The sequence below is a fragment of the Chroicocephalus ridibundus genome, chromosome 1, assembly GCF_963924245.1.
Source record: "Chroicocephalus ridibundus chromosome 1, bChrRid1.1, whole genome shotgun sequence".
NCBI lineage: Eukaryota > Metazoa > Chordata > Aves > Charadriiformes > Laridae > Chroicocephalus > Chroicocephalus ridibundus.
Genome location: NC_086284.1, coordinates 197,945,292 through 197,972,458, shown reverse-complemented (window position 1 = coordinate 197,972,458; position 27,167 = coordinate 197,945,292). Strand labels below are relative to the sequence as shown.

Here is a 27,167-nt window from a genome sequence, read left to right as displayed (position 1 = left end):
GAGTGCAGTAGAACGTGAGTTTGAAAAGAGCTTCTCCTTGATGGGGACACAAGGAGAAGGCAGGGTGTCTTATCGCTGAGTGATAAGGACAAGGAACACCAACTAGTAGGGATTCCTGTGGACCTCTTAATACAGGTAGTTTTGTTTGTCTTTGTTCAAGCCCTCAGAAGAGCTGTGACAGATACGGAACTCCACAGAACAAACTGAATACAGAACTCTCTAAAGAGATACATTTTCTTTTAGTCAAATCCTAGTATTACCTCAGATGACTCTGGTCATCTGTGTGCAATACTTTTCAGGCACAAAAATAAAATAATTTCTTACTGTAACATTTCTTTGGAGCCTGAAACTTGCAGAAGACATTCTCTCAGGTTAGCTGAGCTGCTGCAAAGCATCATATAGCCACAGTCTCTGCCAACAGCGTATGAGCTGCCTGACAGCAGTGCGCCTTGTCATTAGTAAATGCAATAGCTTGTTGTGCTCAATGCATTTACAGTTTTGCACAAAAGCAGAAAAAACCACCCCCAACAAAAACAAAAACCCCACACAAATTAGACACAATGCAGCCCTGTGCACCCGATTAACTTGAGGTTCTTTCAGCAAGGCAATAAAGCTAAGGCAGAACTGTGAGCTGGAGTCAAAAGGAAGTGTCCCATTGACATAATGAGCTTTGGAGAAGATCTGGAGTGAAGAAGACAGGCAAAACACGTTCAACCACCTAAGTAACTGCATGTCCTCTGGACAAAATCGTTAACTAATACCAAGGGTCTCAAGGGATTGCTTTCACCTACAAGAAACGGATGAGCAAACCGGGCTTTTTTACAGTGCAGTTTTATTTAGGAGGGACACAAGAGTAACTCTTGCAACTGTAAGCACTCAGGAACAAAGTGATGGCATTTGCGGGGTGGGAGGGATGTTGTTCTCAGGATGCGGCTTGACAACCCAGCAAATCCTGTTCCAGGGATCTAAACCACTGTAGTAAGAGCACCGGCGAAGTATAAACTCACCCTGCCAGCTGAAGCACTTTCAGAAAAGCTGAAAGGTTAAGTTTGTATCAGTAGGCGTCACACCAGATCAGATATTGCCCATTCTCGAGCAGACAACGTAAAAACATACCACAAACAAACTTGGTATCATATTTTTTGATCAACAGGCCCTTATGCTAGGGCCTGTTGCGGATCAAATTTGCCGGCTGAGCCTGGGTTGCACGGAGGCAAGATCATGGCAGCACGGCCCCATCGAGGAGTCTTCCCAGCAAATATTCCCTTCTGGCTTTGCTCCAAGGAGCATTACTGCCTCTCCTGCTGTCTACACTCCCAGTTATTCCTTTCATATACCCTCTCAGCTGTAAGCAAATCAACATGCCAATCCCTGGGGACACATGGCTTAGCTTATACTTAAGAATTGCCATTCTGGTTTGTGCTTTGGACATTGATTTCCATTGTCTCAGCTATCACTCAACAAAAGGGCATTTAATTGCTGTCTCATTTAGTCTGGGGGAGAGGGGGAGAACAACTTCTACCAGCCCTCTGATTGATGGCAGCCATTAGCACCTTCTACCACAATGCAGACTTATTAGAAGCTCGATTTACATGTGAAGTTCATTGCCACACAAGTGAATCAGATTTGCAGCTACGCTTACTTGAGCAACTTTAGAGACAAAATCTTCACGTGAAATGAATTTGCAGAAATGCTTACGCTGGCCACCCATTTAAAGGGAAAACTTTGAAGATTAATGAAGTTTGAGGAAAGCTTCTAGAAAGAAAAGAAAGTTTAGTAGAGATCTCAAGTTTTTGTTTCTCTTTTTAAGCACTACCATGTAGGTACTTCAATAGTTGTAAAAAAACCCCCAACCAACCTGACTCATACTTATTTACACACAGCTAACACCAGGAAAACACTTCATATCCACTATGCCTCAAAGTTCGTAATTGCATGCTATGAAAGGCAACGCTGAAGAATCTCGTAAACTATTTCCCCCTCTTGTATGAGCATTTTCTATTTTCTTTGTGAAGAAGGAACAAACAAAATTAATATCCACATTTAATATCCTCCATGTTCTGTAGAGCAATGAGCCACAGACTCTGGTGTTCAAGCCAAACTGCTGACAGTGGGTTTTTAGTACGTGGCTCATTTTATTAAAAAGCACAAGGATGCTAATCTTCCTTTCAAAGGAACAGAGCTCAAGAAACAACTAGATCAGTGAAGGCTTCTTGAAATACTACCCTTAATCAGTCCAGCTGTGTGAAACCTGCAGTAATTTCAATAAAAGTTTGATGTAGTTTACTGCGACTTATCAAAATGTTTAATCATTGCAAAATCAAGCACCTTTTGAACATCAGACTTTCCAGTCAGACATAGAAACAAGCTGAGGCACTGGGTATTATCAGACACACCTTTGTGCATTTTTTTGGGAAGATTTACCATGGGAGAGGCAGACCGAGAAAGGCCGACGTGCAGCGAGGCAGCAACGTACAGCCAAACATGGGAGCACTCGCGCCGTCCCAGCTGTGGGAGCCCTAACCCTGGCCAGGCAGAGGCTTTCTGAAACCACGTTAGCTATACCCACAAGAAAGCACTTCTGGCTACTTTCAGAACATATCCTCTGTTATTCACATAATTGGTTTAAAATTCCACAGCTAAATTACTCTGCTATTACTTGCTTTCAGTAAGTCCACCCTCATGTTTGCATCCCCCACAGGATCCACCTTTGTTCCTTCGTGATACTCATCTTCCCTGATGTGTATTTCTAAGTAAGCTTAAACAGTGGCTATTTTCATGCTTTACCCTACATTTTGAAAAATCATGATTTTAGGTACATAAATGAACGGGTGAAGGCAGAATGTATGTTTTTGTTTCAGAACAGCTGTCTTCACTTTTATTCATTCCGCAGCTCACATGCATGTAAAACTGTATTTTGATCCCTCCTTCTCCCCTTAGTTTTTAAGGGGAAGTAAAACTTTGTGAACAGAAGCATCCAAAAAGAAAACCACCCAACCTAAACAAAGCCCCTCCCAAACTGGCATGCAGCCAGCTACTAGCTAAACACCAGAATACACTTGTTTTCTTAACTTGGCTCTTTTATTTTCCTCTCCCATTGTTTCGTTTCTCTTTGGTGTCAGACAGAGGACACATGTTTCTCCTGCTGGAATAGCTAAGTGCTATCTTCCAAAAAGTACGGTCTACAGCCAATTATTACCGGTAGCCGAGATGAAGGTGGCACAGGCAATCCCAGCAAAATCCCTCGCCTTCCCCTCCAGGCTCACGCCAGGCTGGAACCAGTGCTCCCGACAGCAGCGCTTCCAGGAGCGTCGCCAGCACCAAGCAAGCTGCCAAAACGGTTTTAAACCACTTTGCAGCTAAAGAACAGACCGAGAGCCATGTTTGTGCAACCCTTCTGTCAATCTTTGCTTCAGGTCTCTTTGTCCACTTGAGGATAAAGAAAATTCTCAGTTGGAAGAAGGCTTTACAAGCTGGTTTCTGAGAAACCTGTCAGGCCAACACATGCTAATCAACACGAACAGGTCCTGGAAAAGAAGTTGATCGAATCTCTCCGATCATCCTCAGAGGCGCAGTCAAACCTGCGCACCTTCGAGATTCAGGTCAATCACACATCTGCTCAGCATCCCCCTGGGAGACTCAGAATGTAAGTGCAAAATTAGGGCAAGCACTAGCACAGCAGTAGGCTGGAGCATCTTGCTGGCAGAGGCACAAACCTGCTCTTCTACCCAGTACATCATCTATAAATAGGATTATGAATACAGAACCTCTGCCAAGCTGTTCTTTCTTTATTTTTTTTTTCTTTTGCTAATTTTTAATGCCTCTTGCAAGATCGGCTCATAGAAGTTTTATCTCCATTAGTAGCAATAAACATTTATTATATGCTCCATCAACGTCTGAAAGTCTTGATGAATAGCAACAAATTTGTCTAGAAAAATAAAATATAATTTCCCATTTAGAAAACTCTAATTTTTTAAAAAAAGGGAAAAGTGAGCTTACCTTACAAAAAATTCACATGAGAAGTCTGTGTGCACACCACAGCTTGGGAGAGAGGAACCCACTTCTGGTGGGACTTCAGGAGGAGGTGGGGCGGCGTCAGTGTTTAGTCTTGTTCAGCTGTGCTCCAGCGGGTACCAGGCGAGCCCCAGAACTGAGCCCTGGGCTGTCCCCCTCGCTCTTCTCACCTGGAACAACAGAAGAGGCTCTCAGCTCCCTCAGCACAGGAGTGATGCAACATTCCCCATTCCAGACCCAGTGAGGGATGTTTACACTGTCTGACTGCTGGAGATTCAACACAGCCTTATAAAAGGGGAAACTCATTATAGCCGCCATTATCAGGAAGCATTGTTCTCTGCTTTTCTCTACAACTTACAATGTCTTGGGGACAAGCAAAGCACTAGAAAGCTATTTACAGAACATCCTAGCTCTGCCTTGGAGGGGCCACTTTTCTAGAAGGTAATGGTAGACCCATAACAAATTTACTCAAGCCCAGTCTGTGGCAAGAACACTGCATGGTAAGAATTTGACTTTGAGCTGCCAATGGTTGGGCGACCAAATCAACCAGTGCTAATTTCAAATAGGGGCATTAACCAAGGGCTTAAATTACCTTGTACTTTCATCTACTATCATTCTCTTGCATCTCCTTTTTTCCCCTTTCCCTCCCAGCCCTCACACAGTTCACCATCCATTTTCAAGGATGGATGCCTAAATGAAGCCCTTTATTAAGGCTCAATTTTCAAAAGCAATGTCACCTTGCAGTTTCCTTTTGCTTCAGAAATTAGCTTCTAGGGGCATATTCTCGAAAAGCCTACATCTATACTTATTTCAGCTTTCTGGGGAATAATTGAATATGGAAAGTAAGGTTTAGCCTGATGAAATTTTTATTTCCATCTAAAAATAAAAGGAAATGCATAGTGAAGAACTTCTTTTCTCAGCCTCCTTTTTTTTTTTTTCCCTTCTGAAAGGTGAAGACAAAGGAGACACATTACAATTCATTTTTTTCCCTTTCAGAAATCCCAAGAAACTCACCACCATATTTTTTAGAGCAGTTTTTAGAGCAGACCACTAAATACTTCTGAGCAACCTGATCTCACCGTCCCTGATCTGAGCAGGGTGTTGGACTACATCACCTCCGGTGGTTCCTTTCAACCCAAGTTATCCTATGATTTTTTCCAAAGGGGACAAAGACTGGTTTGTACCTCTCAGAAATGCAAGCCAACCTTTTTTCATGTTTACCACCATTTTTACCGTATGCATCTTCTCCAACACGGAGTCTTTCAATATTTCAACTCTATAAGCATTTTACACATGAAAACTCTTTAAAACGTATTTTTAATCTTAAATTAGCAGAAGTATCTTTTCACAGGTCACAAACTGAAAGTATTTAAAACATTTAGGTAAAACTAGCCTGGTAAGAGAACTAAGAGAATGTATCCTAAGTCCTCCATTAGGTAATGCTAAGGGCGGCCTTGGTATTTACTGTGGAAGAACTGCCAGCTTTACACTACTATATTTTCTCTCTGCATTTCTGAAGCCAGAACGCTGTTTCTAAAACCAGCCTGAGCTCGGGTGGCACATAGAGCTGTCAGAGCCATTTGTAGTGAAAGCAGCGGGACCCCTCGCACACTCCACACCTCTCCCTGCCAGCACCGTCCTCCCGGTAGTGCCTCCTCCCTCTGCCAAGGCACAAGGTCACCCACAAGCCCACATCCCTCGCAGACCATCACACAGCCGGCTCCCAGCCCCGAGCTCCATCATGTCCATGAGCCGAAACTTTTAGCTGGCTGGCAGGTTTACTGAGCGGCAAAAAGCTGACTTTTCAAAGAGACTCTCAGAAGACAAACTTTCTCATATTTTTCTTTGGCCCCAAATCTTTAAGCATATCAGTGAATCTTGATTAATACTAAACCCAAGAAAAACTTGTGTAATGCAGAAAGGTCTTTTTTTTGTTTCACTGTGTACCTGCTCTCATTGGAGAGCAATAGAGACTTTATTTAATAGACGAGATATCCAGGAAATAAAGTACAAGAAATCCAGTCCTAAAACTTCACAAAGACAAGATATTAAAACAAAAAATAAACAGACTTTTTCCATTATTAAGGTGAAGGAATGCCATATGGGATTGTGAAGTTCTCCTCAAGTTCAACAGAGCCTTACTTCTGTTGCTCTTCAAAGTTTAACGCTTTTGCCATCTCTGCCCTCCTCTCCCTTCCCCTTCCCTTCCAAGGACTTCAGGTAACTTCTGCCACTAGCAACAGGCACGTTGGCCACCAAGCTTTGTCACTGCTACTGCTGCAAGGGCACGCTGAGGCAAGAAAAGCCTAATCCCTTCAGAAAACCACTCACATGGGTCTACCAAGCAAGGGGATACACATTCTTCCTTCATTTTTCAAGCATCGCTGGTACAATACAACGCATTTACAGCTTTGTTCTAACAAAATGATCTCAAAGAAATAAACCACCATCATCAGTTTTAAAGCTGGGCCTTAGCCTCAAACAGAGTCTAAGAGACTGCTGTGAGACGTGGAGGGCTTTTTCTTCAACAACCCCATAAATTTACTGCAAAGCTCATTATATTAAGTGGGAGTAGTTGAGATGCAAAGTCAAATTTAAGCATCCTTGGAACAGCTGTACGTGACGCGCAGCTGGCAGGCAGGTCTGCTGCAGGGATGCGGTTCTGTACATGAAGTCAGAGAGTGGGATTCCTAATAATGTGTAGTTACCAAGGCATGGAAGAGAAATCAGTTCACAAGTTAGTCCCCAGCAGCAGAGAGATGAAGTTTTGTTTGTTTCTCTGGAAGGAGGACAGCTGATACTGCTCAAATCAACGCCTGGATCCACAATCCTCCAGGCTTAATTAGAAGACCACGAAGAGTACAAAATGGCATTGGACACAAAAAATGATCATTTTTCAAGTAAATTTAGCGGAATGAGCACTGTTACATTTACAATCCGCTCTCCTCCATCCACCCTTTTTTCCTTGTTAATGATACAGAGTTGGCTGCAGATGCAACAAAACCTGTCAGTGACCGCAGCGTGTCCTAAAGCAAGTCTGGCCTATTATTCCAGCTGGCTGGATGAAGGTCGCTGACACTGCTAACACCTCTGACATTTTATAATCAATTGCCAGCATTTACAGAGGAGAAAACACCACTAGCTCTGAGCGCACTCGGAAAGAAAGAAACTCTTTTCAATTAATTTTCAGCTTGCTCTCTCTGATAGCCAAACCATGAAAAGACGAGGCAACCTAGCAAGCCAAATATTAGTGAGATTGGTTTCTGGCAGCCAATGCCATATTCTGTTTGTATATAAACAATTGTAGTTTATCCGCCTCTTTAAAATAACTGCAATATGAATCATCTTAAGGACAGCAGCAGAGAAAACAGCCAAATACTTGTAGCTGAAGAAAAACATCACTTAATTCTCAAAGAAACTATGAATATCAGACTATCAGCGCATTGCTAACACCAAATACCTATTTGAGAAATCTAGTATTTTGTGGAAAGTCTCTTGGAAGAGAGGCTGACCTTTACCTATCCCTTTGCTGCTGGTAAAGGATGACGAAGCTCTTCCTGTGCGCTGCACATTCATCCTGCGCCCGCTTTCATCTTCGGGACAGGAACAGAAACTGCTGCCTTTTACACTATTCCTGCGTTGATTTTTAGCCAGCTGTTATATTCCACTGCTACAAGTGAGGATGGAGGGCTAAGGAAGAGAGATTTTCAAACAATAGTTTATAAACAGTCCACAAGTCCCATCTGATTTATAAACTGCCAATGTGCTGGGTAAGTTCAGCCCTGGATTTGACAGCGCTGCCCTTACCCAATGGTTCGAAGCAATCATTTTGAATTAATACAGGGCCTTGGAGACCATGGGGATCTCTAACTTAAGACCTCCTGAAGACCTGCCTGTATTTCGGTCAAAATTCTTGCTCCTGACAGTCCTCCTCATCCTTCAGCTCCTAATTCAAGCCATCAGGCAGGTCTTGCTTTTCACAGGAGCTGGTTGCTGTATGGTATAATGCTTGCATCAAACACAATTGCCAAAGGCGCTCCAATTTCCACTAATAATTGTCATTAGGAGAAGAAAAGAAAAAAAAAGGTTGTATTTTTGTCAGAAAAGAACCATTCCCGATGTTTAACATAGGCAGGATAATGGTCACGAGCAGCATCTTGGCTCAGCGGGCAAAGCTAGTAGGTGGTAAATGAGAGTGCTGCGGAGGGGACAGATCTTTTTCCAGGGGGGAGAGGGGGCAGTGCCTGCTAAAGGGGGCACCCTGATGGCAGGAGATTTATGCATCCCCTCTTGTGTCGGTCTAGGAGGAGGGAATCATTATGCAGGGCCAGCTGCAGGGGTGTGTGCTGCTGTCGGGAAAAATTAGAAGCCTAGCAATGAACTATAAAGAAGGGAGAAATGACAGAGTGAATGAAAACCCCATGATAAACCCATTTAGGCTCTCTTCTCCCCGGGATGAAAGATGAAGTCTAATCTCTTTGGCATATATCCTGGCCGAGACTCAAACAAATATGCCTACATACGCACACATGCACGCCCCTGGAATATGCAATGACGATGTCCACCACAACCGCAAAGGGTACTGAGCAAGGGTCCTTTTTCTGCACGTTAAGCTAAGTTCTGGGGAAAGATCAGAGCAGACTGAGATGCTTTTGATCACAAGAAATCTCATCTGCTGCCGAATGCCTTCTTTGTGCAAATACCTTTGAAAAAAAGCCTTTCCATTTGAATACCTCGGGGGAGTAACGGGGGTGGGGGGGAAAGGGAGAGGAGAGATGATGGGAGTGTAGGACAGTGAAAAGTAACTGAACTAAGGCTCTGGTATTTCACTCTTATTTGAGTGAAGGAGAACTTTCCAATTTCATGTGGCATTCCTTTGCCTAAGAGAATTTCTGGCTGAGTCGGGCAGGTCTGCATAACTTCTCGTCCCATTTAAAGGTAGAGGTTTGTTTTTTTTGTCTCCTTCATTAATACACTCATGGAAATGAAATATTCCAAATATTTCTTCACTGTGCTTGGTAATAAAAACAGGGTCAGGCTCTCGGGTCATATTGCTGTTGGCTAGCAAGGGAATAGGGCAAGAAAAACAGTGATCTTCAGTACCCCCCCGAAAGCTGCTGGTTACAATTCCAGCCCTAAGCCTATGAGGGGAAGTATTTGGAAATTTTTCCTTCTGCCTCTCCTGACCGCTATTAAGGCCTTGGGGCTGGTGAAACTCTTTCTGGAGCACTAATGCCCTGCAGGAAACGGGGAGGTACAAAATGGGAGCTGTTGGGAGAAGGGAGGGAGGGATGTACTCCAATACCTTATTTCAAGTGACATACCGACCCATGGTGTTAGCCACAGTTTTTACCGGGAACAGAAGAAATACATTTTGCCCAGCATGCCGACATTGTGAACTACGCTATTGTCTGTCCTTCAGTATAAGCTCTTCCAGATACTGTTTTATGAGAAAGTTTTCTTCACTTATGAGTGTGACAATTAGGAAAACAAAACAAAACAATTCTACTGTACCAGTTTTCCTTTCTACTATACGTGCACATTCAGAAATGTATGTATTCACTTTTTTAAAAAAATACTTAGAAAAAAACATTTTTTTTTAAGGCAGCTCTTTTATAATAGTCTTCCCAGTGGTATCATCTACCAAGTGTAAAAAGGATTGATGCTATCAGGTTTCAGATTAAGACACCACTGACCACATTCGTGACTACCTGGTGTGTTATACAAGCACTTACACCTGCACACTGTGGGTCTAACTGCTCAAAAAAACTGCAAACACTCAAAAATACAAAAAAAAGGCAAGCCAAACTATGATAGTTTGGCGACTTCTAACATGGATTCATTAGGGGTACTGAAGTGAAGAATGTGGCCCTCTGATGAATTAAAGCAAATGGAATTTACCTATACACACAGGAGCTCAGAAAACATAACTCTGAAGGCCAGTGTTTGATCAAAGTTGTGTGAAAAAACACAGAAATAAACCATAAGTTTTTATAGTGAGCAACAGAAATAAAACTGGAAAATTCTTAAACTACAAAACCATATCATTGTCAAAGTGCAAACAATACTTCTACAGCAACACAGTTATGTTTCGGGTTTTTTTTTTTCCTAAGGAAAGTAAGGACAGGCAAATGTATAATATTAATATCAATTCAGGAAATACTTTCATAGTAAGATATCAAATATATTTTGAAAGGACGGAAAAGAAACATGGTTATTTATCTGACTTGAAAACAGCGCAGTGTCAAGTTAATTTAAAATTCAATTTCAGTTTAAAGCATTACAAGGAAGAAAGAACCCTATGTATCACAGGTTGTAAATTGAAATCCTAGCAAGGTTTTTGTCTGCCAACTATTTGTGTATCAGCTATAAAGCCCGATTGCAGGTGCTTCTTTTAGGAGATTGGCTGCAAGGCTCTCATAAACCATGTTTGGAGAAGTTTGTCATTTACTATTCCCAAAGACATTTTATTTAAACTTTTTTCATAGTCAGATATTTAACGGAAAGCCGGTGCTACAATAACCCAGAGGTACCTTCTGCAAGGAACAGTATGTGACGCAAAGGCATGGAGGGTCCTACCCTGTGGAGGTCACGAAGAAGGCCCTTGCAGCCCTCACACAAACGCATCTTTTGCAAAGGCAAATAAGCAAAAGCAGTTTGTCTGCAAAAACAGCTTTTAGGCTGACATGAACTAAAAAAGGAAACCGTTTTACTCCCTTTTCTAGAAAGCACACCTACACAAAAACACTTCATCAAAACTCCACATAAAGCCTTGACCAATGATGGTTTGAGGGATGAGGCAGGATACTTTTCCAAATTTTCTGGGCCGAGGGATAAATAAATCTGATAGAAGCAACATTTAATACACCCCAAAACTACAAAATCAAATGAAAGCCTACTCCGATTTGGTACATATTATGAAATCGACTGACCCAAGGACAAACGCTGGGCTTCCAGCTGCCCCTTTCCAGCTCCAGGAGGCTCACGTCACGCAAGGTGCACCGGCTGGTCTGATCAGAAGGGCAAATTCTGCTCCTCGGCCATCAGCCACTAACGACCCAGCTGGCCAGCGGACAGAAACAGGACTGGAAGGGCACCAAAAACCTTCACTGACAATGAAAATAAATGTATATCCATGACCTTTGCTCCTCCAAAAAGAAGGCAAGGAAAAGCTGCCACTGACAACAGCTGGGGCTATTTTTATTTAGTTATGTGGGCCTTGAACCTCCTTGTACAAACATTTTGCAAAACCTCAAAACCTCGCTGAGGGAGCAAACGACCACTTCTGAAAACTTTGTTTTTGGCAAAATGGAATTTAAGGTGCGTGCAAACTGGCACTCAGGAAAGGGTAATATTTGAGGATGTGAAATTTATCTCCACTGACACATCCACAGCTGGAAACCAGTATGAACAGCTTCCTCGTGCTGATCTAATTCACTTCTATTTGGAAATGGAGGGATGTGGAAAAGATTATTAGAGGTGATAGAAAAATGTTTTCTTATTTCAGTAATGGCTTTTATCCTATCTTTGAAAACTACATAATTATGTGTAAGTTTCTAATAATTACCCATTATATATAATTACCTTTACATTTTTCATAAAACAATAATTTCTAAAAATGCTGGGGGATTAAAAAATGCTAAGGAGGGAGGAATTTGATACAGCATGAGATGGAAAAGACACTTTTTCCTCTCTTCCCCTCGCTTATGTTTTTTTTTTTTTTTAAATACATCTGGGCTTCCTCCTGATCCCACAGCAAAGCGTGAGATTGTAGTTACGTCCCCCTCACGGTTCCCGCTTCACCCCTCACCATTTAAATGGCTTATTCACCTTTTTGCCTTACCATGCATTTTTGGACCTACCGCTCTGCGGTGGTTTTTAGAAAACTTTTGCTGGCACTCAATATGGAAACTACCACCGCTGCACCAATATTTATACATGTGGTGTTACAAAAATATATCACTTGCTTTGATGTACTGCTCTTTCCTCACTTCCCACTCCAGCAGAAAACACAAAGGACATTTAGCAGTGATAAGGGATCCTACTGACGTTATCAGTATCCAGTGGCATATTCAAAAGGTTTTAAGTCTGAATTACTCATTCAGTGGCCCTTGCAGAATGGCCAAAACAAGCTTCAGTGTTGCTTAAATTTCGGTGGCAACTAGGAAACATTGGTTAAAAATAAATAAATAAAAAGAAATCACCAAAATCACCCAAATTTACAAACAGGCTGCATCTGTTACTAGGAGAACCAGGGCGCAGCATGGGGATGTTGCACACAAAGAGGACACAATACTTGCTTTCTTTCCAAGCTATCCCTCCTGCAGCATGTGACTCTCTATTCTAATGCTACTTTCTATTAAAACTTTTGTGGTTGCCAGATGTTGCGCAACACAGATAAGGAGGACTGGAAGCTGGAAATGCCAGCTGCTCCTAGGTATAAGCTGCCATGGGACTAAAGCAGCCTGAGAGTGGGATGCTCCTGGCACGATGGAGGGAGCCTTCTGGGCAGGATTTCAGGCTTCAATTTCTTGCTACTTTGATGGAGATTGGGAATTCAAGGTTTACTGGACTCTGTAGCATTGCTTGATACTATCTGATCGCGAGACGAGCCAAAACATCTTGCAAAGGTGAGCAGAGATATCAGACGCAGACACAAAACGGGATGTTTTCGCAGTAAGGCTTGCCATACCAAAAGGATTGGGTAACATCAGGAATTGCTGCATCAAACACTGGCCCGCAGCGCACATGAAAGAAAAGAGTGGTGCAGAGGATGAGCACAAGGAGACTAAGACTTTGCATTTCATTTTCAATCCTTTCATCTTTAAAAACTAAACAGACTGTTTTAAAATATTTTCAAATATTTCAGATGTTCCCCTTACATTTGGTTAGCACAGAAGTGATAAAGGAGCTTCAAATGTTCCAATATTATGCTAAAAAAGTTTTAAAAGTTGTCTCCAAATTGGAAGTACTTCAGAAAAAAAAAAGGAAAGATACATATCAAAACCCCCAAATATATAATCAAGTTCTTTGAAGTCACTTTCTGCTCCACTAAGACATTTATACTAATTGGCGAGTTTCTCATTTCATCTTTTAAGGCACAGATCATTTCTAAATGACTGAGATTTAGGATACACTATTTTAATACTGATGGCGTACGTAATGAGATCAGATTTTAATAAGATTCTAGGTATTTATGCTGGAGAAAGGCTTTGACTTGGGGGTATATTTTTACCAAAAAAGGAAAGTAGGTATGTTGCTGTATATCATAAAATGAGCTTGTGCAGTTCATTATAATCACCATTTGTGATCCTATTTTATATACCATTACATGGTATAAGCAAAAACCTCAAAAACATATCAGTCCTCAATGCTAACACAAAGTCTTCATGTCCATTTTTTTCCCCCCATTCTCAGCATATACACAAACCTCACAGTAAACAGATGTGCTAAGGAGGATAAACACAAGTACCTTGTGATTAACTTAACCAGATCTAATTTGGCCAGCAAAAAGCTTAGCTACTTCCTAACTTGTCTATTTGCCACTAACAGAGAAACAACAATTGAGCATCAGGACTGGTGTTCTAATTTTAGGATTAACACTTTTTTTAATACGTATCTTGCCTGTGAAATATATCATGATAAAAATAAGTTCTGATGGCATACGTATAGGCGCCAATAACTACACAAACGAAGCAGTAGAATTTTTATAGTAAAGTAGTATATATAGAGATACTGCAGGCTGCAAATAAGACTGCAATGCGTCCAGATGTTAGACTACACACAGCTAAGCAAATGCTGAGGCACGTCATCTTTTCGTAGTACAGCAATTTCAGCCTCGTGCTGATTTTTGTACAGAAAATTACAACCAATACAACCAATTAGTATTCAATTTTGAGCCGTACCAGAAACACTCCTCCAATCGTTGCAAGTACTGTGATCGTTCCCAGCAGCTCTTTTTAAGCAGCTAACGTGAAAAATTTAAACAGACGAGAATGCTTTATTCCTGCGCCGTTCCTAAGTTTATTGCAGCTCCTGTTCCTGTGCACTTCCCTCCTTCACTTGGGCCCCGTCCAGGCCACCCCCTCTGGGAGGAATCCCTGACCCACACTGAGAGGACGACTTTATGGTGGGCTTCTGGGGTTTAGCTCAGCCAGCCCGACATCACCTGCACAGCCGCTCTCTCCAGGCTAACGACACCGAGCTCTCTGGATAAAGTACCTTTGTTCAGAGGGACAACAATGCGAAGAAAAGCCTGGCCGAAACAAGGAGTGAATCCATCTGCATTGCTCAGAGGGAGTCATGTGCCTCCTGCATGAAAACCCTGGAAGGGCTTCCCTGGCCGCTCAGCTGTGAATTGAGATTCTGTCTGGGAGCTCTCATTTGCTACAGTTTGAAGTCCTCTTTCAACAAGTTAAATGAGGGTAGAAAATATCTGTGGTTTCTCTCTAGGAAGAAGTGTCTGGAGAACATACAGAAGGTATTTTATCACTTCACCTACTCAGCCTGGAGCATAAAGCCCAAGAGAGCTCAGAGAAGGAGACGCACACGCAATCTGCCAACGCTACAGTCACTGACGATGCTGTATATCTCAAAAGCATCTGATGTTGTCCCTATTGATTTTTACCTGCTGCCTGGATTGGGGGAACCCATATTCTACACCTATAACCCCATCATTCCTGCAGAGAGAACTGAAACGTAAATGTAGATGGACTTCTGTATGTACCCAGCAGAGTCTTCCGAGCATTTTCCATAGATTTAGCTGATTGAGAAATTAGTTAACTCACTACCTCCATTTTAACTTTCTTATAAATAAGACACCGAGGTTAAAAGGAGATTTCGCTCCCACCAGAAATCCTTGTGTGTGCCGAGAGTTTGTGTCGGTGCTAGTTACTATTCCATTCTCACAACTCCACTGCACGTCAGCCTGAAGAGAAGGTGTCCTCCTATTGCCAGGTATTAATCAGTTCACAAATATTGCGCGCCCGGGAAAGAGACAGAAACTGTTGCTTAAGGTACAAGATTAGTGCCAGAATGCAGATGTATTATGCCTGCACATTATTACTGCAATTCAAACATACCTTCGCCTAATCTAGTTCTGAAATGTATTAGCTTCAGTTAGAGAGTAAATACTATTGTAATGAATACTAATAAATAGCCTCCAAATAAATAAGAACAAGATGGTTTTGCCTTTGCCAGGGAACTATTACAGGGGACTTACGTGCAGACAGAGTGGCTATTCCCTGATACAGAATCCATCACTGTCACTTAACATATGACTCTCTTGTAATGCTGTGTTAGGAGACAAAGTCAAATAATCTCTTTTGCTTTGATGAAAGCATGAGGAAGTTGACTCAGAGAAAAGCAGGGAGTAATCTGTTTAAACAGCTTGGGACCAAAGTTGAAAATTAAACAAAATCAGTAACAACTACAGGCTTGCTGCTGGAGAATGTGCCTTGAGTGTGACGTAAAAAAGGATGAAATGCTATACAAAGATATTTCATGCCAGAATATCCTATACGTGAACATCATGTAGACCTTCAGCTATTTTAATTTACATGTATTTATTAATTTATAAATCTATACGATGCCCATTGTTTGCTAGTAATGATGTAGTTAAAGAAGCTTTTGGCTAATTGAGAGGTAATGAAGAACATCAGAGTAAATTGGTATTTATTAGAAGAACAAAGAAAGAAAACAGATAGTGAAAGCCTTCAATCTGTTCCCAGGCTCCAATCTCTGTCAACACAGTTCTGGCACATACCTATTCAGGTCAGGTTTTTATCTGAACTAGTGATGTGTGCAGAGGGAGCATAAAAAAGCGGTCACAAAATTATTTTTAAAGACCTGGCCATTCACATGTTCAACAAGTCCTCTCTGCCTTTTTAAGGAAAAATCAAAAATATGCAACTTATGTTTGCAAGGTAGGAGAGATAGCACCTTCCCACTCAATACACAGAACATTCAGCATTAATACCTATACAGAAGATAACAGGAATGTTGACAAAATAGGTTAATACTGAATCTGGATTTGGATCACTGTAACATGCCTCAGTAGTCAAAAGCGTGAAAAGAGCTGCTGAGAGAGTAAACACGTGGTCTTTAACTGATAAATATATTCAGGAAAGAAAGCAAAGCCTAAAGTAATTATTGCAGGCTTCTGAGAAAAGATATTAAACGTGCATGGGCGTTTTCTACATCGACAACTTGCAAAGACCTCCCCATTAACCTGTCTGAGCTCTTCTGAAGTAAAAACAAACCAAAAAACCCAAAGCACCTTTCAATTTCCAGAAATGTTTTTCCCTAACAGTCAGAGAAAGATGAGCAAAGTCCATGCTACCTTAGTGAGGGCAGGCAAATGTTTAGAAGCGTAACATCCAAATTCAAAGTGTGTCTGTGAACACAGAGTTTATTGGATTCTTTAAAAGTGCAAAAATATTGTAATCCTAGTGACAAGAAGCACGTAGCACAAATCACCAACTTTATAACTGACTTCTTTCTAAAATCTGAGTGAAGATAGCTTTGCAGATTTTTACTGCTCTTCTCAGCAGTCAGAAATAATGGTCCTCGTGGGATTGAACTCGTGGAAAGGACAAAATTTTCCACAAGGAAGAGGGAGGATGACAACATATTAGGCTGGCCAAAATAAATAGTTTCAGATTCTGATTCATCAAGTAGAATACTGTGAATCGTATTTATATCTTTTTGTAGCAAGAAAAAAAAACCAAAAAAACCAACCAACCAAAAAAAAACCCCAAAAAATCACATTCCTTGAACTGTGTTTGGTCTTGCTAAAGGTTCAGAGAGGGACATGTTGAGCTCCAGTCCTGTGATCAGAGTGACTTGGGGTCTTGTGACTCCAGTTGTCACGGAGCTCAAAGCTTTTGAACAAAACCCATGACACCCACCTGGCCAAGGGTTAAAGCAACCTTTAACAAGGAATGAGTCTCCATGGTTCTTGGGATGGCTTCAGGCCCGTAAAGAAACAATTGCCTCATGCCCTAATTACTCCAGCTGACTTGATGCACGAACTGGGATCCCTCTGCAAGCATTTCAGAACGTTTTGTAATGTGGAAAATTAAGGTGTTGCATTATCTTTCCCAGACTCGACAGCAATTTTTTCTGCGGAGCTCATTTAAAGTAGAACCACTATAAAGAGAGAGGAACAAAAGGCATGCCAAAATTATACAGAGGACAGGACATAAGGAGAACAACTTTCAGATATAACACTGGACTCTCATATATGGCTTTCAAAAATGGTAGCAACTATATTCCTGCTGCACTATTTCCCCCTGGAAATTCATCTAAGCTCTTTTCAGTGAAAAAAAGATTTGTTATTTTCCCTCAGTAAGTAACACCACAGTTATTCTTGCCTCCTTGTAAAAATGAGAAATATCTGCAGCAGATGATCTATAAAGTTTCCCAACTTTCCTGGGAGGAATAGTATTTTATTGTTCAATTTGGTTTCTCCATAACACGTATCTCAATCTTCAGTAGCGATGTATAAGGAGCTTTGATCAAGCAGTTTAATATTGGGGAAAACAAACTTGTATTTTATAAGAAAAATATACATACAAGGACACAAACATACAATAGAGGATTACAAAAAAAGCTGCAGTTTCCTCTATTTAGATGTATCTCTTTATATGTATTTTTCCTGTGTGTGTACTTCTGCGTTATAGATACGCTAGGAGTAGCAACAGTGACTCTATCTCTTTCTGTATCTCTTCCTCACTGTATACGTATTCCTGGAATTCCATCAGTTACAAGGACAGGCAAACATCTAAGACACCGCCAGGCAGCTGCTCATCTTTCAGGCAAGGCATATATTGCTGGCTAATTTCATGCCAAAATATAATCATAAGGTCTATATATTAATTCAACATAAACTGAGGCTGGCAAGCACTGATGATGAAGTGCCACGCTGTAATATAAAACACAATAGGTGGCCGTTTACATTCCCACAGTGGGCTGTAGAGCGGAGGAGCTGAGGAGCGGAGATGTCCCCCCAGCAGCCCTGGCTGGTGGCTGCCGTTTCCAACACAGGGGCAAAGCTGCTGCCGGGCTGGGGGGAAACGCTGCGGCTTGCCCAGCTGCATCTGCTCGAGTCTGGGAGTCGGAGCCTTACGTAGGAGACTAGAATCAGAACTTCAGCGAAAAGCAAAGGCAAAAAGCACTGAAGCATGTTTGCAATCTCGACTGCTCACCCTGCATCTGCAGCAACATAATCCGTTCCCCCCATTCCCAGGCCGCTTTCCAGGGGACTTGCCTATTCCTTGGCATTCACTGCAAGGTTTTGATTCCACTTCTGTACACAAAGACCTTCCCAGGATGTATTTGCTTTCTTAACGCCCTAAAAAGATATCGCATGTCTACTTTGCACTTTTCAAACCACCTTCCCCGCATTTACAGCCCAATTCCACAGCAAGCTCTGGGTGGATGCACTGTGCTTATGGCTTAGAGATGCTCGGCCTGGGCAAGCATGTTTATCTATGGATTGCAATGCAATCCTGTAGCAAGGGGGTAAACAAATGAACAACCCACTCCCTCGTGCAAAGGGACCTGCAGACCTAAATGTAGTTCCATGTCATGAGAGCCCGTCAGCAGTTAAACTACCCACCTTCATCACCATAATTCAACAGCAGGCTTCTCTTTATACAACAGGATGAAAATAAAGCCACTAGTAACTAATATTTTGGGGTGTATCTGAACATAGGAACTGGCAGATGGAACATAGCGTATCTCTTCAACCACCTACTGAACTCAGTTTTCCTGTGGTCAGAGCCGTCAAAGCCACTTTGACTCATCTCAACCCCTACCTTGGGTAAATTTCTCTTTTGGGTTCTCTGTCATGACTGTGGGGCAGGCAGCAAATGCATTTGCTTCCCCAGGGAGGGTAGAGAGCGCAGCTGCTCTTTGGTGGCATGCAAGAGGAAACTTGGGCCTTTTTTTTTTCTTTTTTTCTTTTTTTTTCTTCCCTTTCAATCTTAGGTCAGACCCACAGGTCACCCTGGGTACACAGGATTTTAAGTGGAGGTCAGCAGCTTGTCTGTTGCCCGTAATTAAATTTGTTTTACAAGCTTGTCTAGGCAGTAAGTGATTAAATATCACTTCTCAGACTGAGATTTTCGTTGTCCTGAGTTGCCTGACAATAGCATTTTTCTCAGTCTGCTTTGTTCCCAAGCAAATGTGAAATTTCAAAAGAGCTACCACTGATAATTCTACAAGAACTACAAAGCAACAAGAAAGGTTCAACTCCTGATAGATTTAACGACAATAACAAACAACTTAAGTATTCCTAACACAAGTTCCAAAAGCGTATCCAGATTTTCATCATCTTATTGACAATGGCAATGTTAAAACACACAGAACATTCTGCCTTTGTTTTTATGATAGCCAAGATAAATCCGGAGGCAGATCTGAATCACAGTTTTGAATTCAAGTCGGTTTTTTTCAAGTCAGAAAAACATCAAAATTACCGTAAGAATATTTGTAGATACTTCCCTAATTTGAAAACTCATTAACCAAATAAAAGGATTATGCAGCCCTAATTCCAAGTATTATTTTAAATTATTCCCACTGTTTCACAATACACTAAGAAACATCTTGAATTCACAAAAACTTACAAACTCCCTGAATGAGCCAGTACCACAGAAACTTTTCAGATGTGGGACAAACCTATTTCCAGGGTCTGAAGTGCCGCATACAAACTAGCAAACTATGTGCCTGCCTCTGCTGTAACAGCACTTCAACAGCAGTCCCCCTGCAAGGTCCAGTTACAGGACATATCCGTGTTTTCAAAACTCTAAAATGCAGTCTATTTTACACTGTATTTTGCCATAAATAGCAGACACCCTACACTAGGTTTTGGAGGAAAGAGTACAGATACTCCAAGAGCTGGCTCTGGTGCAGTCAGATACAGGGCAGAGGTACGGGTACGGCTTCCCACTGATGGGCGGGGTTGTGGCTGTTCATTAGAGAAAGTGAAACCATATCTCACAACATTAAAAATGACAAGCTACCCAACTGCTCATCGGAAGTCAGATGTGCAGAAGGTGGCTCTCTACACAGCTACATTCCGTGTCACTGGTTTATAGCAGAAAGGGTCTTGCAAGGAGAACATACAACTAGGTCCATCAAGAGCTAACAAACAAAACAGTCCCAATGCAAGCTCTGATCCACTAAATCCCTAAATCTTTAATTGCCAGAAGCTGGGGGGCATATGGCAAGGGCTTGGTGTATAGAGGGATCATTCATACAATTCCCGGTTCCTGTCCTTGTCCTCATAGTTAGCGGACCTATGTAGACACTTTACTATGTAGAACTTCGATACAATTATTCTCATCTTTGTCTCACATTTGTTTGCTTTTAATTGAACTCTCTTATAATTTCCAACATAATTTACTTAGAGCACCAGATACTCTTGCATGACAATCATAGAATCATTTAGGTTGGAAAAGACCCTTGGGATCATTGAGTCCAACCATCAGCCCCACTCTACAAAGTTCTCCCTTACACCATATCCCTTAACACCACATCTAAACGACTCTTAAACACATTCAGGGATGGTGACTCCACCACCTCCCTGGGCAGCCTATTCCAGTGTCTGACCACTCCTTCTGTGAAGAATTTTTTCCTAATGTCCAGTGTAAACTTACCCTGTTGCAGCTTGAAGCCATTCCCTCTTGTTCTGTCGCTAATTACCTGTGAGAAGAGTCCAGCATCAACCTCTCTACGATGGCCTTTCAAGTAGTTGTAGAGTGATGAGGTCTCCCCCTCAGCCTCCTCTTCCTCAAACTAAACAGTCCCAGCTCCTTCAATCGCTCCTCATAAGATTTATTCTCCAGGCCCTTCACCAGCTTCGTTGCCCTCCCCTGCACTCGCTCCAGCACCTCGATATCTCTCTCATATTGAGGTGCCCAGAACTGGACACAATACTCAAGGTGTGGCCTCACCAGTGCTGAGTACAGGGGGACAATCACCTCCCTCCTTCTGCTGGTCACACTATTTCTAATACAAGCCAGGATGACACTGGCCCTCTTGGCCACCTGGGCACACTGCTGGCTCATGTTCAGCTGCTTGTCAATTAGAACCCCCAGGTCCTTTTCTGCCGGGCAGCTCTCCAGCCACACTTCCCCAAGCCTGTAGCGATGCATGGGGTTGTTGTGGCCCAAGTGCAGGACCCGGCACTTGGCCTTGTTCTATCGATCCAATCTATCCAAGTATCTCTGTAGAGCCTCCCTATCCTCATGCAGATCGACACTCCCACTTAACTTGGTGTCATCTGCAAACTTACTGATGATACACTCTATGTCCTTGTCAAGATCATCAATAAAGACATTAAACAGAAATGGTCCCAACACTGAGCCCTGAGGGACACCACTTGTGACTGGCCACCAGCTGGATTTAACTCCATTGACCACCACTCTTTGGAACCGTCCATCCAGCCAGTGCTTGATCCAGCAGATCGTATGCTCATCCAGGCCATAAGCAGCCAGTTTTTCCATGAGAAATCTATGGGGAACAGTGTCAAATGCTTTTCGAAAGTCTAGGTAGGTAATATCCACAGCCTTTCCCTTGTCCAATAATCGGGTCATCTTGTCATAGAAGGAAACCAGGTTCATCAGGCAGGACCTGCCTTTCATAAACCCATGCTGACTAGGCCTGATCCCCTGGTTGTCCATTATATGACTTGTAATGGCACTCAAGATGATTTGCTCCAAAATTCCAACATCATCCAAAAATGGTTTCATTATTTGTTCTGATTTGTGTTCAAGTCACAAATTGGGATTTTGAAAGGAAAATGGGTACTCAAATACAGAACAGGCATATGGTGTGTCCGGTTTAGATGTTCAGTCTGGGGGGAATTTTATTCATTGATTTATTTCAATTTAAAAAATTTAAAAAAAATCACTGAGTGTATCCTTCACAACTACAGTATTCTCACATTGTCTCTTAAATATTTCGTATTTCCCACATGACATAAGAGGATGATATATAGCTTAACTTATGTGTGATGTGATGACGGAGAGAGGTGCTTTGTGTTTCTCTCCATCCTTATTCTTTTTCACCTGTTTTTGGATGTTTGACCACTTGCATTCCTGCCTTGCTCATAGTCTCATCATTTTCCCAAAAGCACTCTCCTGACCTGAGGATAATAGTCATCAAAGGGAACTGCTAAGCTGCAATTGCTTTAAGACTATACAGTAGGGGGAAAAAAAAGTCTTAAATAATCTATGAATAATCCATCACAAACTCCTAGGGCAGTATCTCCCTAGCACCTGTCCTCTATTTGACAGAGACAGTTCACCCGATACAGATTACTCAAACTACCTTGTGTTTCTACAGTGGAGCTTAGCAATTGTAATGGGTGGCAGACTGAGAACCCGAAAATTAAGTTCACATAATCCCTTAGAAAGAAGTGACAAATCTGCATGGACACTGCTAAGCTGCAACAAGTGATTCCAATAATGAGTGTATGTTTACAATGTAATTACTGTCTTTCTAAATCCCAAAGGAGCAGTATGTGATGACTTACGTAAAGTATTAATGCAGTTTAAAAAACGATCTGAATGCATATCGAGTTATGAGCCCCTAAAAAAATCCTACTTATATTTCAAATGAGTGTATTTGAGCTAACCGGCTTATAGCGCAATACTCCCAATCATTATGGACTGCTGACTATAAAAAAAGTGATTTGTGAAATTATTTTTATTATGACAATTATAATAATCTCTTTCACGGGGTATGCTACCAGTTGTGCAGGCTAAGGTCTGAATAAGAAACAGTGTCAGCCGATGCACTGATGCAGCAACATACATCTGCAATTCCACGTTCACACACGCACTCTGGGCTTCAGGTATGTGTAAGGTGCCTTTGAAGCTGCAGCCTGAAGATGGTCCAAGCTCAGCATCAGCCTAAGTGATTCATTGATGATTATCAATTATTCACTGCGATAAATACAACCACCAGCACCAATTTTTTCTACTTGCTAATGCCAAACCACAGGCATGGTTTCTGCAGTTTCTGTATTAATAACCTACTATTCTTTGAAGACTGTCTGGAATAGCCTGAGTTCTCAGATAAAACATTTGGAAATTTGAGAAGAACCTCATCCTTCTACCCCTTTTCCTGGATTTATAATTATAGTTAAGAGATTTTTAACCACATTCAAAGAGAGAACAGCCATGGCACCTCCTCTTTCCCCGCTTGCTGGAGAGAAAAATGTATGGAATGTATTTAAATAATGCAGTTGAACTTTTTATGAGCAAAACCCCCTTCTTCATCTTGAATTACTTACTTGTAATCAGTTACTTGTTCAACACTGGCCAAAATAAAGTTTATCCACTTACAAAGAGCTAACCGAGTCAGAACTCTTAGAATTCTGTCTCAATACTGTTAATCTCTTATTGTTAATTCAGCGTGTTAAGAGAAAGGAAGCTGATTTTAATTCATTTAACAGAACCCCAAAGACTAGATTGTTCTGTTATGAACAAATGCTTCAAAGATTTTCTGCCAGTGCTGTTTCCTCTCCAGCTGGGAATAAAGTTTTTCCCCCTATTAATACAAGTCAATCATTCTCTCCCTCAAATTCATGTTTGAAGCTTCCAGTGATCTCAATGTTCCTTTTATGAACACAGATTTCTTTTTAGTATATAAGAATTCCTTTTTATTATAAGATATTTTAAGTCACATTTGTTGATTAAGTTTAGAAAACTTGAACTGTAAATTTCATATGACATGTACTAGAAGTACTGGCAATGATTGATGATACCTATACACAGTATGATGGTCAAAGGATGTTGCCCTGGTACTTTCAGGGAGATAAACATGTTCTGCAGTTGCAAAACACACATCCCTCTGGACGTGTGGGTAACATACAGTGTGCTGTGGGGTGACCTGTGATATTTTCATCGGAGTCCTGTGAAAGGTGATGGCTGCAAGGAAAGTTCTCTGACACCAGTAACACAGTGAAGAACAGTGCAACTGTTCCACACAACAGTCTGTTAACCTCACAAATTAGAGCAGCAAGGTAATTAATTTCCATAAAGCAAAGCGCTGCAGGCCCAGCAGTAGGCTTGTCTCTGGAATTCAATTCTAACATGAGAAACTAGAAGAGTGCAAGTACTTTGGAAGGTTTATACTGCACCAAATGTAGTAACAGAGATACCTTTTGCCATAAACGACCAGTTTGATTAACAGTGTAATGGGGCAGAGTGCTCCTCACTGTGTCTAACCTCGTCACTCTGAGTCTTTATATACTCTCTCCAAATTCTCCTCTGGGAAGAGCAAGTTTGCCGTATTTCAAGCTGATATTAGTCTTCAAGCATAAATAATATATGGAGATGAGCTAAAACGTCTCATCGATTAAAATTCTACACTGTGAGCTTGTCACATTTCAATGTGCAAATTGCTTCTGTCTGGCCTGTGTTCAGAAGTCAGTCAGCTAAATATACATACACACTCGCTTGATTTTAAGTTTGGTATCACAGCTGAACCGCAGAGCAGAATCAGGAGAGATTTTTCTCTACAATGAATTTGTAAGTAATGATGTATCTGGTCAACTGATTCTCTAACGAGACGACAGTATTACACGATGCGGCTGCCTTCACACAGCTGTGAAGAACTCAGCTGAGTCCTGGGTTTCCAGCATTTGAACTATAGCTAGAGTCCTCAGAGAGCCCCAGAAATCAAGCAAAATGTAAGACCACAGATACCAAATCTGCATAGTAATAACTTTTTACATGTTTGCAAGCAGTTTTTAAACACCAAATACATCTAGGTAGTTTCCTCGGAAAGCAAACACAAAAATCAGCCCCAATAAGAGCACAGATTAACTTTCTGACCTTATGTGTTCATGGTTAATAATGCAGAGGGACTGTATACAAAATACAAAGGTGGTCAGGAAATCATGACACGTGTTACCATGTCACATGCCCAAATCATACGTTTATAGGATTTTGAAGTCCAGTGTTCAAGGACTGAAGTGTTCCTCTTGAAAGCAGTGGTCAGACTTGCATAGTTAACTTTAGTGAAAAGGGATGTCAGGGAAGCCATACATTTGTCCTGTCACGGTTTCAGCTGGGGTAGAGGTGACTTTTTTCCTTGCAGCTGGTGTAGTGCTGTGTTTTGGATTTGGGATAAGGATGGTGTTGGTAGCACACTGGCATTTTGGTTGTTGCTGGGCAGTCAGGGCCCTTTCTGCTCCTCACAGCGCCCCGCCAGCGAGGGCTGCGAGAGCACAAAAAGTTGGGAGGGGACACAGGCAGGAGAGCTGACCCCAACTGACCAAAGGGATGTTCCATGCCATATGATGTCGTACTCAGTGTATAGAGCTGGGGGAAGGAGGAGGGAAGGGATGTTTGGAATGATGGCGTTTGTCTTCCCAAGTAACCATTACGTGTGATGGAGCCCTGCTTTCCTGGAGATGGTTGAACACCGGCGTGCCGATGGGAAGTAGTGAATTAATTCCTTGTTTTGCTTTGCTTGCATGGCTTTTGCTCTACTATTAAACTGTCTGTATCTCAACTCCTGAGTTTTTTCTCACTTTTACTCTTCCAATTCTCTCCCCCATCCCAACTGGGGGGAGTGAACGAGCAGCTGTGTGGTCTTAGTTGCTGGCGGGGTTTAAACCATAACACATGGTAAGCCGTTTCTTAAAAGCACCTCAGAAGAAGAAATGTCAAAGTCACTTCTGCTATTTGAGAGCAATATGTTCATAAAAGCTCTTCTTGTAGGAGTTTGCTTTTAGGCTGCAGCTCAGATAACCAGACTATTTTCTAATTCAGAAGGCCTCCAACAAACACAGTATTTAGCACAACCCAACTGCTGAGCTGAAAACTCAACAGAAATAACAGTCCTACCTTAACCAGAAGCATATTAAAACATACTGCTATGTGAAGAAGAAACTTCTTTCAGGAAGGCACACTAATTCAAACATGATAATGGAAGTAACAGCATTAACAACCATCAGCAAGAGAAATGGGAGGAAAAAAAATCCATATAAGCCACTGTTACGCTTTCTGCAAAGAGTTGAAGAAAAATAAAGCAGAAACATTCATCCCCTCCAGAGTATCTTTCACTGTTTACTAGTCTGTGGACCAAGTCTTTTCTTCCTTACCCTATTATAAGTTAAGAGCACCTGCTATTATTTTTAACTGGTGAATGTGAGGCAAAGTCTGGTAAGGTGTCCTTGCTTACCTCCTAGGAAAAAAACCCACAATCACAGAGCAATGGCAAAGAACCACAGGATGCAATTCTCCTAAGAATGAAGGTTATTAAAAGCAAATTATTCCTGAAGTATTATTTTCTGTACCTCAGTCTCTTTCAAAAATGCATACTGTTGCTTTTTTTTATTTTTACTTCATGCTGCCAACCGACAGTTTTAAAGAAAAATATAGCACCTGCAGAGACCACTTTCTCAAATGAGAATTTTAAACAACACTTATTTGACTTGTTATAAAATTTGTTACTTAGTTATTATTACATGCTTATATAACGGAGGGAGGAGAAGCCACTCAAAACAGAATTAATCTATTGCATTAAATTTGTTTAGAAAGAATTTAACATACACAATACCTGTAGCTCAAATAAACACGCACACAGAAAACCCATCAACAAACAAACAGAAAAAAGGGCAGATAAATGTCTGCTGGTAATTCCAGATTATACATGACACATTCTGGCATGTGCATCATACTGATACGCGCCACAGTTTCGTGTTTGTCCATTTAGCTGTGTGCGACGGGCGGCAGTACAGAAGGCAAGAGCCATTTCAGAGAGGGAAATTGCATGGAAATAAAGTCATTTTCAATTGCCCAGCATTTTCTGAGGCTGAAGGCCACCCACTCTGACAGAGCTATGAGGAAGGTGGGACTGATCTGTAGCAGCCCGCGAGTGCTGCATTTCACCCAGGTTATTACGATAATGTTACAGTAGCTGTGTTGACATTTTCAATGAATGAATAACCTCAGTTTTCCACGCTAGTAGGAAACACTAAGAATCTACCAGAAAATCAAAGCCATACAACGGTAAGTAACCCCACAGTAAACTGAGAAACCATGTAGCTATAAAGGGGTTTTGGTAGGCAACTGTTATCCCCATAACTTTGCCTGCATTGCCAGCCACCAAGACACAAACCGAAGACACCTGAA

At 41.6% G+C, this 27,167-nt stretch overlaps 1 protein-coding gene across 5 annotated transcripts in view; it reads right to left on the bottom strand.

Moving 5' to 3' along the window:
• The window catches only part of PLXNB2 (plexin B2), a 260,188-nt gene that overhangs the window by 173,129 nt on the left and 59,892 nt on the right, over positions 1–27,167 (bottom strand). For all 5 annotated transcript variants that reach the window (XM_063323324.1, XM_063323326.1, XM_063323328.1 and 2 more), the window contains exon 3: positions 4,000–4,184. The gene's annotated coding sequence lies outside the window, so the exon portion shown is untranslated. The remainder of the gene's footprint in view (positions 1–3,999; positions 4,185–27,167) is intronic.